This window comes from Ahaetulla prasina, chromosome 3 (assembly GCF_028640845.1).
Source record: "Ahaetulla prasina isolate Xishuangbanna chromosome 3, ASM2864084v1, whole genome shotgun sequence".
In the NCBI taxonomy this organism is placed as follows: Eukaryota; Metazoa; Chordata; class Lepidosauria; order Squamata; family Colubridae; genus Ahaetulla; species Ahaetulla prasina.
In genome coordinates this window covers 50,658,826-50,670,061 of record NC_080541.1, presented here as the reverse complement: position 1 = coordinate 50,670,061, position 11,236 = coordinate 50,658,826, and the positions used below count along the sequence as shown (strand labels likewise).

Sequence of the window (11,236 nt, the reverse complement as noted above, 5' to 3'; positions counted from 1 at the left end):
AATCCGTCTGCTCCACCCCCTCGCTAGAATTTATACCGCTGTCCTTTTCCACGGCTAGAGGAATCTTCCGACGCGAGGCGGGATGTAGGTTATATTGCGGGATTTATTGCAATTTGGGGGTAACCCGTTCGAGAACATTTAGCTCCATTATTTATTGTCACCATGCGAAAACTGAATATCACCTCCCCCATTCTGACCAGCTTATTTGCTACCGCTTTTTCATGTCAGATGGGCCATCGTGACAGGGTGAATTAAATGTAATATTAACTCCCTTACACTTTGCTCGCTTGATACAGTCTAGCCCTGTTTTGAGGCACAAAGCAATCCCCGCTCTATTGACTTCAGGAAAGAACACAGAATTTTAAGTTAAATGAAGCATGGAAGTTCCTCAAAGAATGGTGTGGAATCAAAACACCTTTTTGCTTGTATTACTTCTGACTGACGATGTGATCGAGCTGGACGGTGAGTGTAGCACTTAAAACTCTGTCACATCCTCAGATCCCTCGTTTCTATTATATAAACATCAAAAGAAACGTTAGTTTTTAGTCAGTTTTATTGTGACTTAGATTTTAGCATTCAGTCGAAGAGTGATCGGGGTAAATACACCCGAGATTGATTTTTCCAAGTAGCCTGAAGCTGAAGCTTGAAACTGCACATTCGTGGCACGTTCTAAAGCTGATTTCTCAGCTCTTCGTAGCTATCTGAGGATAAATCTTATAAAATCCATGGGATTCACTTGTTTCCGGCCGCATTATCGCTGGAAATAACTTCTTGGATACTGCTATTGATAACATAGTCCCAACATTTTAATTTGCGCCCAAAACTCATTCTTAAAAACAAGAGTGATTCGGTGCTGAAGAGGGTAAGAAAAATATAAATAGCAAGACTTTTAAAAATGTTCTTTCCGGCCATCCAGCATGAAAAGTGGAAGATAATTTAAGCAACACATGTTTATTAATTCAAAGTAGAACTTTGGGGTTTGCTTCGATCTCATTCCTTGAATTTCTATCAGCTGTGCGGTAGCTCACTCATATCGTGATAGATTTCCGCCCCTCTTGTTTTATTCTAACTTAGTGATTCGCATATTAATTAATCACCTCCTTGCGGTGTGCCTCGGTTTCGACGATCTGCCTCTAAGAAGCAAGGAAGACAGGAGACTGGACGAATCAGTGCCCTCATAATAGGAAGGGATGAAGGCAAAACCTTGCGAGCGTGCAGCTTCACAGAAGCGGACGGCTAATTTCAGATAACACTGAGAAAGAGATCACGAAGGGCTGCCGAAAAGAGCTGCTCCTTGAAGAACCTTCACTTCCCGATGAATGGCGCCAAGGCTTTTTAATTGACAGCACCGCGAAAACTTGCTTCCGTCCCATCAGCATCTTCGCTCCCCTTCCCAACAGGCCACTGGGGAAAGCCCCCTCTTCTTGAGCTTTCCGGATCCGTCTTTCTCGGCGTCCGCTCCACCTGCAAGCAACTCGGTCGTTTCAAAGCAACACGCTGCTGAGCGGCCACATTCCCCTGCCGCTGATAAAGGGGAGGTGGTGGGGGGCGGCATTGGGAAAAGAAAAAAAGAAAGGAGGGGGGAAGGACGGACGGAGGAAGATACCGAGCGGCTTGGCGCGTTAGTTCCAGGATTACGCCTGCAGGCATGGACAACGCCTCTAGACTGGGCAGCCAGGGGAAGAAGCGTCGCGGCCACTGGCGACTCTAGAACGGGCTATTCTGGCTCCTTTTACGGGGATCTGGTGCTGCTGAAAAGGGGATTTGAGCAGCCCCTCTGGCTTTTCTCCTTTCTATTCCCTCTCCACAGGCTGGAGCTTTGTTCTTTTCTGTGTTTGGATGTGCGCAGCGAAATATTCCGACCCCTCCGCCGTAATCCCCGATGGGTCTCTAAAGAACCCGTCCTTTCCTAGTTTTGAGATAGCCACAGATCGCAAGCGGATTCTCGCCCGAGTGCCACCGGAGCCTCCATGCCTGGGCTGCTCGTCTCGGAAGCAAAGGGATGGCTCCTTTTTCCGAAGCTTCTCTCAACTGAGCGAATGGGAAATAATTGGGGAAATAAGTTTCCTGAGGTGATTTGGAGGAGTTAAAAGTCCGCCGTTTTCAGCAAGAGGCAGCAGTCAGTGAAAGTAAGTGCTTCTGGTTATATTGTTTCTAGAGGAAAGCCCTGCCCATTTTTTTTTTGGGGGGGGGTAGCACATTTTATTTTTAAATGAATTTGGTTCTCTTGAGAGTGGAAAAAGATGGGAAGGCTCTGTCCCTGCATTAAATGCAGCCGTACATTTTCGAGTGATCTTGGTCTTGGTTTGCAAAGACTTGGATGCAGTAAAAATGTGTTGCCCAGCTGAAAAGGCAGATTTTATGCTTCATTACCTTAATGTTGACTGGTGAAACCAAGGCTCCCCTAAGGGTTCAGAGGTGTGTGCTCCATGTTTGCCGTTAGTTACGGAAGGGGAGAATTCGTGAAATCTACTTCAGATTAGACCAAACTCAACACACATGTAGCAGCTACTAAAATTCTCCTCTGCAGCTGTTCTTTTCCCTTAAATTCACATAGGCCAAATCTAATTGCCACTTTCTGTGTAATTCTCTTGGGCCAGCACTGGTAACTGTCCATGTTTCTGGCATGCTCCCACATCGGGCCTTTGCTGCACACTGGCTCTGAGTGTATCAACTCTGTCTTTTCCATCATCTGGCCACAACAAAATGCCCAACCAGTATACTAATATAGCTGCTCTCAGTCACTATTTGTAAACATCCATGCACATATATGTCAACCTCAAGGGACCTGTTTCTTACTCCTACAAGTCTCAGAAGCCTACCACTGTTTTCAGTCTATGCAACCACATAGGTAATCTTTGATGTAGTACCATGAAAGGGTTTCACCAGGGACCGCTGCTCTCCTCACCATGTGATTGGTCAGTTTCTGAAGCCAACCCTCCTGCTTTGAGTTTCACATATGCCATGTATGTTAGAACTGGGGCCTACAGCGGGCCAAGGAAATTGAGGTCTTCTTACAGCTGGTTCTAGATAAAGAGGTGTTCATTGTGAGTAGCACCTCTGTGGCTGCATACAGCCACGTTGGTCATGGTTTAGGACAATTGTCCTTAAACTGTATTGATCCAATTTCCTCTTTTCTATCTGAAACAATGTCTTTTTTCTCCCCCCTCTTAACTCTCTTACTTTATACAAGCATCTCTACAATAGCTATCCCCAATTGGATCCTCAAGTCACAAACGAGCAATTGCAAACTCTACTCCCCAGAATACATCCAAACAACCCCCTTAAAGGTAATTTCCTCTAACTAAAGAATCACTGTTCAAGGGCTTTGAGAAAAGGTTTTGAATGGACACTGGTGTTTATCTGTACCATGGACTGATGAGGATCTTGTCAAGCTCTTATCCCAGTACATGGCGACAATGTGCCTCTGGATGGGGAATGTCGAATTCAGATTCAACTCTGACATGATTTAACGTTTGAATCTTGAAAAGCTCAATCTCTGCTCTTGATTAGGGTTGCAGTTCCCCTTCAGGATATGTGTACAATTTGGTATCTTCAAGAGCAGATACCAGTTGTGGCCAGGAAAGCCATTGTACAAACTGATCTACATCATTTGCACCATGCTTGACCAGAAGTCTCTTAAAATGGTCACTCATCCTTTGGTCATTTCTCATTGAACTACTACATGTCTTCCTACACAGAGTTACCTTTGAAGACCACTTGGAAGGTTTAGCTGATCCAGACTACAGTGGCACAGGCAATTATGGACATGTCACAGCAAGCCCATTTAACCCCCCTGCTTTGTGAGTTGCATCAGAACCCAGTAGGGTTCTGAGTGCAATTCTACGAACTGATTATCATCTATAAAATCCCTCATGTGAAAGGGTATAGTTACTTAGTAGAATATCTTCCTTAATTGTTGCCCATTCTATACAAACTGGAAAGTTGTCTTATTCTGGTATTAGTTGATCAAATAAGGTTACCTCATTGACCTAGGAGATGGGCTTTTTTGCTGATGCATTTATCTGCTGGAAGGACAGAGGATCTCCATTTACCTAGAGATCTGTTTAGTTCCCACTCTCAACTTATTTAAACAAATCCTTAAAATCTGTTCCTTCCCTGAAGCTTGGCAGAGAGTGGGTGGTGAACCCATTGATGGATGATTCCTCATTTGGATTTTGTTGTTTTTTACTGGTTGGGGGTGGGGGGATTGCATTTCACTCTTTTCTGTTGCATGTTGCCAGAGTTGCAATGGAATTGGGTGGTCTGTAAATCTAATGAATGAAATGCAATAGGCTGATTGTAGATTTTTACAGGTTCATGTGCAAGCACAACAAAAGGCCACCGCTTGCAGTACTAAACAGGCTAGATAGTTACAGAGAGTAGACAAAACTCACAAACAAATCCTGGAAGCATGAGTGAGAAAGAGCCAAGTGAGGTCAACTGCACATCTTCTGAAGACAGTGACCACAGCCAGAAAAAGAAAGAAAGGAAAAGAAATGTGAGACGCTCAGTTCTTGATGCAGTTACTTTGGTAAAATGATAGTTTTTCATGCAACTTCTGGTTTCTAGGAGAAGCCAGGTTCAAATGGTTGTCTTAAAGCAGTGATGGCGAACCTTTGACGTCCCCATGTGCTGGCCTGCGTGCCAGAAGTGGCACATGAAACCATCCCGCAAGGTATGCACGGCGCACGTGCGGGAGCACTGATAACCCATAAAGCGGCAATCCATAGTGCATGCACAAGCTGGCACCTGAATACCCGGATACCGGCATAGAAGCACACCTGATGAAGAGCTGGCCATCGCTCATGCACGCAATGTCAACCTGGAAGGTCAGGTGCTGGTCTGTGCATGTGTGACAGAACACCGCTCTTCTGGGTTCCGTTGCTCCTGTGCGCATGGCGGCCAGTTAACTGGCGCACGTGTGAACACAGGAACACGGAATAGGAGCCAGCGAGGCCATGCATTCTTCGTCAGATGTTTTTGTGTGCCAATTCTGGCACGCGTGCCATAGGTTTGCCGACACTGTCTTAAGGTGACATTCTGTGAGACTGGGGAGTATCTATGGAAATATTGAAAAAGGACATTTGGGGTTCCTACAGTGAGGAGGATGGCAATGAATGACTCTGAACTCTGCAAAAGTGGCCTCCAGTTAATTCTTTTATGTAGCCACCAATCAGTTTGGTTGCATTTACCAGTCTCAGCTCTTCTTGGAAGTAAAAGCCATTTGTTGCCCTTATAAAGAAATAATCACTGTTGATTGTTAGAGCTAAGACTGTAAAACCACGAACATAGAACTATGGATGGCCTGAAGCAAGAATGTCAGAAAAGCACTGAAGAGCTAAGAACAGGGAAAGCATAGGTTAATTTCTTAATTGGTAGTGACTTGATGAATGAACTGCTGACAAATGGCAGAATAATCAACTACGGCTAATCTCCAAAAAGCTAAGAAGGGGGTTACACTTTTAGTATGGATATTTATTGTATAAACAATAAACAGAAGACAACCAGAAAAATATCAAAATATTAGAACATATTGGGAATTACAAACAGCAGTTAACAGAATAAAACAGTGCCAGACCACTTTCATATCACTACCAATAAAATTGCATAGACACTACATTGAGTTTCATAGAATCGTAGGCTTGGAATCCAACATTCTGCCCAAGGCAGGAATCATTATACCCGCTTGAGCAAATGGCTGTTCAATGTTTTCTTAAAAACCTTCAACAATGGAACAACCACAACTCTAGGAGGCAAGCAGTTCCATTGTTTAATAGTTCTCATTGTCAGGAAGTTCCTCCTTATTTCCAGGTTGGATCTGATGAGCATTCACTCACTGCTTGTTGTCTTGCCCTCAGGTGCAATGGAAAATAAATTGATGCCTTCTTTCCTGTGCCAAGCCTTCAAGTATTGGAAGACTGCTGGCATTTCTCCCCTCAGTCTTTTTTTTTTAATTTGCATTTATATCCCGCCCTTCTCCGAAGACTCAGGGCGGCTTACACTATGTCAAGCAATAGTCTTCATCCATTTGTATATTATATACAAAATCAACTTATTGCCCCCAACAATCTGGGTCCTCATTTTACCTACCTTATAAAGGATGGAAGGCTGAGTCAACCTTGGGCCTGGTGGGGCTTGAACCTGCAGTAATTGCAAGCAGCTGCTGTTAATAACAGACTGTCTTAGCAGTCTGAGCCACTCAAGGAGTCTTCTCTTTCTTAAGCTAAACATTCCTAGTACCTTTAGCTGTTTTTCATAGGATATAGCCTCCAGACCCATTATCATCTTTGTTGCTTTTCTCTGCAACAGAGAAGAGCCTTTTTCATATTGTGGTGACCAGAACTACATATAGTATTCCAAATGTGGCTTCATTTGGATAGGGCCTCTGGTGGCTCAGCAGACTAAGTCTGTCTGTTATTAACACAGCTGCTTGCAATTACTGCAAGTTCAAGTGCCACCAGGCCCAAGGTTGACTCAGCCTTCCATCCTTTATAAGGTAGGTAAGATGAGGACCCAAATTGTTGGGGGCAATAAAAGTTGACTTTGTATATAATATACAAATGGATGAAGACTATTGCTTAACACAGTGTAAGCCGCCCTGAGATTTCAGAGACGGGCAGGATATAAATTCAAATTAAAAAAAAAATCATTGAGATATAGAGCAGTACTGTCATGTACCTTTATCTTTGTATTATCCTTCTGTTGATGCAGCACAAGTCTCCACTGATAGCTGGAACACATTTGATTCAAAGGAATCTTTACTTTTTTGAAAACCTGTATAAATTGTCATATACAAAGATATGCTATGTGGATAATTCTAAAAATATAATAAGTTTATATTTCTTTAAGTTTCTATAGAACTTCTGTCTATAATAATAAACAGAAAAGCTATTGAACGATAGTGATTCATCCATAATGGCTGCCTAGTAGCCTATGAGATTAGTTGTACAAATGTATATTAAGGTACATCAATGAGAATTTGGGTCTCAATTTTCAATATGAAGATATTGAGATATTGGAATGAGTCTGTAACTTGTTCCTTAAACTGACCAAATGTCTTGCTCGTTTTCCTATTAATTGATTGTTCTGTGGAGGCTTAATTTGAATACAGTCTGCCTCTGAACTAGCTGTATATACTTATCATAGTAGTTCTCCATATTGTGGCAGTGAGTCAGTCTTTCACTAAAGTATGTAAGGTAAAATAGTGAGCATATGTGGAACTTGGTGTTTGTTTAAAATATGTTAGAATACTATATTTGCATTACTTGGTGCGTCTGTAGGATATGGTCAAAATGTCAAGGTAACTACTATGATGATGTGATGAAAATTCTGCCTTTTTTTATGTGCATAGAACAAGAACTTATGAATTATATTAGAAAGCAAACATTTTAAAATGTAAAAGTTTTTCTTGCCTTCTGATGACATTTACAATACTTTTACAGAAGATCTTACTTTTTCAGAATTATATTCAAGGATTATTAAGATAATATCGCCATAGTCACTAGAAGAAGTGATTCTGGTGTCCATATTTCAGTAACTGCAGGTAAGCATATCTAAACTAAAATGTGCTTAGTCTCAATAGTAGGCTTATAGAAGCAATGCAGTTTCAAACTGTAGCTTACAAATGCTTATTAGGATTACCTACAGTTTAGGATTTAATTATTTGGATAAGTAAAACTGGAAGGAGAAGCTTTTTTCCCCTAAATCTGGGGCATGCAGGGAATTTCAAAGGAAATCTGTTAGCTGAAACTGAAGCAAAGTGGATTGTGTTGCAATGTGCATGTGTATCACAAACGTACAAGCAAGTCAGTAGGAGAATGGATAAAGAACAAATACAGAGTTTTAGAATGGTCAAGTCAAAGTTCTATTTAAATTCTGTAAAGATGCTGTGGCAGGCCCTGTAATGAGTAGTTTATGCTACTCATATATTAAATGTTACTAAGTTGAAACAGTTTGCCATAGAGGATATTACACTATAGGAGACTGATCACTAATTTAGGCCAGTGTTTAATTGCAGCTTTGGCAGCTACAGGTAGTTACTTAATATAAGAAAGAGGTTAGTCTTCCACATTGTCCACTGCACGTTGGTTGATTCTGTTTGTGAAATAAATGAAGAACCAAGCTGTGGTGTAATTTGTTCACTCCGACTTCTGTGTATATTTTTGGACCCACATCTTTATTATTAAAGATATTATTAGAGTATTGGGGAGGACAAAATGCTCCAATAATTTTCCATGGCAAAGTTAGGAAACATTCAGAAATCTCTGAATGTTTCAGAGGGGTGGAACTTTTTTTTCTGTTTGTCTCTTGTTTATTTCCCAATTTTGTATATGAGTTTTAAGTGTCCATATTAAAGAAAATGAGAAACTTATTTAAATGTATTCAAGCTTTTCTTTTTCTTACAGTTTTTATTGTTTTTAAAATAATAAAAGAAAAAAGAATAAAAGGAACAAAATACAAAAATACATTATTAATAAAATACCTAACAAGTATTTAAAAATAAGTGAAACAGATACAACTAAAGCAATATAAAGAATAATTATATTATTTATATTGTTATAATATAATATAATATTATATATTGTTATATATAACCATATAATAATATTCTAACAATAATACTAATTGTTATGGCAACCAGTTACAATTCTATATAAAATTCCGTATATATAATATTCAGATATAAGTGGCATAGTGGTCTAGCGGTGAAGATACTCGCCTTCCACTCGGAAGGTTGAGAGCTGAATCCTAGGTAGTGGTGATGTTTCTCCCTTATGGTACAAAGAAAATATATCTTCTGCACACTCTATGTAGGCATCAGGAAGGAGATCCGGTCAGTAAACACTCAGCTCCATCCATTTGCTCCAAATCTGTCCCCTATTGAGGGACTACAAGGTCATAAAAAGAAAAAAAAATCCATCTAATTATCAAAAGCAAACATTGTGCAAATATACATATACATTTATTTGTAATACACTTATTGCTTTTTTTAAAACTTACAGTATTTCTTTTGTAAATGAGTCCCATATTTCTTTTATCCCTTAAAAAGTCTAGGCTTGCAGGTAATCTACTCATAAATAGCAAGTCTAATCAAGTCTTCAATCCATTGAGTAAATGGGGCCATACATTTATCTTTCCAGTGTTGTAATATCCATCTTTTTGCCATAGAAAGGGCACAGAGAATCCATTTACATTTTCCAGTTGTCAAATTTCATGTACTAGGTAAGTAATTCAAAAGAATTTTAGCCTTTGAAAATGTTAGCTTTTGTCACACAATCACATTTACATGGTTCACTACTTTCTCCCAAAATTTAGGAAATATAGGACATTATAAAAATGTGTTTTAAATAAGCTTTGTCCTTATTACATCTCCAACAAAATCCTAGACAATTCTTATAGACAATTCAATACAGGCATATTGGAGTCCAATAAATTCTAAATATTTTTTTGTTTTATAAGTCATAGTTTAAAATACATTGACACTCTTGCTATAAACGTTAAGACACTCATCCTCATTAAATGTATGTTCAGTACTGAAAGCTTAAAGGGTCTTTCAAAATTGATTTTAATTTTAATTGCCTATTGGAGTTTTAATACTAGAAGGGTACAAATTATGTTAGTTCTCTATGTAAAATATTTTTTGTAAAGCAATATATGGAAAGGTTCTTTTGGCATTTAAAACCTGAGTCCCTAGGGAGATAGGGCGGTATACAAATGCGATAAATAAATAAATAAATAAATAAATAAAAATAATTAGCAGATAATCTAATAATCTTGTATAAAATGCCTTATAGGAATGCTTAGTTAACTGTTCATGCTATATTGTATAGTTTGGTTTCATTACTTTCAGTATGCTGAAACAATAAACAAACATTTCTGTAAAAGTGTACATTTTAAAGGCATAATGTAGGTGAGGAAAATATGTGAGAACAACTCCTAGGAGTTACACTCTGATCAAAAATTTCAAAATGGCTTCCAAACTGCAAATGTATAAATAGTATTTTTGCTTTGAATTATGGGTTTGCTTGGATTCCAATCTTGTCAATAATTGAGGCCAATTCTTTTGCATCAAAGCAACCTGGGTAAGTGTGCTCCTTCTCTAACAAAACTATGTTTCCATTCATTTTCATTCAGTTTATTATTATCTTCCCCCACCCACCCATATGCTTGTTGTTGCTGCCAATTTTATGTTATCATGTTCTTATCATGTACTTCCCTAACATTAAGAACAACTTTTTTCCCAGAAGAGTTTATACTCACTTGTACAACAACTATGACAAAACCAAACCAAAATCAAATAGTAGTTGACCCAAGCCAACACTCCAGAAGATAGGCTCAAGTTATAGAAAGATCTTGACAGACTTGAACGTTGGGCGTTATCTAACAAAATGAAATTCAACAGTGAAAAAAGTAAGGTTCTACATTTAGGCAAAAACCCCCAAAATGCACAGGTACTGTATATGTGGTACCTTGCTCAATAGTAGTATCTGTGAGAGGGATCTTGGAGTCCTAGTGGATAACCATTTAGATATGAGCCAGCAGTGTGCAGCAGCTGCTAAAAAAGCCAACACAGTTCTGGCCTGCATAAACAGAGGGATAGAATCAAGATCATATGAAGTGTTAGTGCCACTTTATAATGCCTTGGTAAGGCCACACTTGGAATATTGCATCTAGTTTTGGTTGCCACGATATAAAAAAGATGTTGAGACTCTAGAAAGAGTGCAGAGAAGCGCAACAAAGATGATTAGGGGACTGGAGGCTAAAACATATGAAGAATGGTTGCAGGAACTGGGTATGTCTAGTTTAATGAAAAGAAGGACTAGGGAGACATGATAGCAGTGTTCCAATATCTCAGGGGTTGCCACAAAGAAGAGGGAGTCGGGCTGTTCTCCAAAGCACCTGAGGGTAGAACAAGAAGCAATGGGCGGAAACTGATCAAGGAAAGAAGCAACTTAGAACTAAGGAGAAATTTCCTGACGGTTAGAACAATTAATAAGTGGAACGACTTGCCTGCAGAAGTTGTGAATGCTCCAACACTGGAAATTTTTAAGAAAATGTTGGATAGCCATCTGACTGAGATGCTGTAGGGTTTCCTGCCTGGGCAGGGGGTTGGACTAGAAGGCCTTCAAGGTCCCTTCCAACTCTGTTGTTATGTTATATTATATTAAGGTTCTCTTTCAAACCTTGTCTGTCTTCTCTGGTGGCACAGGAGCTTCAGCTATGTATTGCTTCT

General features: G+C 39.6%; 1 protein-coding gene across 8 annotated transcripts in view; it reads left to right on the top strand.

Moving 5' to 3' along the window:
* The first annotated feature begins 202 nt into the window (after positions 1-202).
* Positions 203-11,236, top strand: part of SNTG1 (syntrophin gamma 1) — a 258,438-nt gene continuing 247,404 nt past the window's right edge. For 4 of the 8 annotated variants that reach the window (XM_058175668.1, XM_058175670.1, XM_058175671.1 and 1 more), the window contains exon 1: positions 205-2,129. The gene's annotated coding sequence lies outside the window, so the exon portion shown is untranslated. Of the gene's footprint in view, positions 2,130-3,193; positions 3,291-11,236 lie in introns of all 8 variants that reach the window. The other 4 variants (XM_058175673.1, XM_058175672.1, XM_058175664.1 and 1 more) reach the window with 3 other exon arrangements.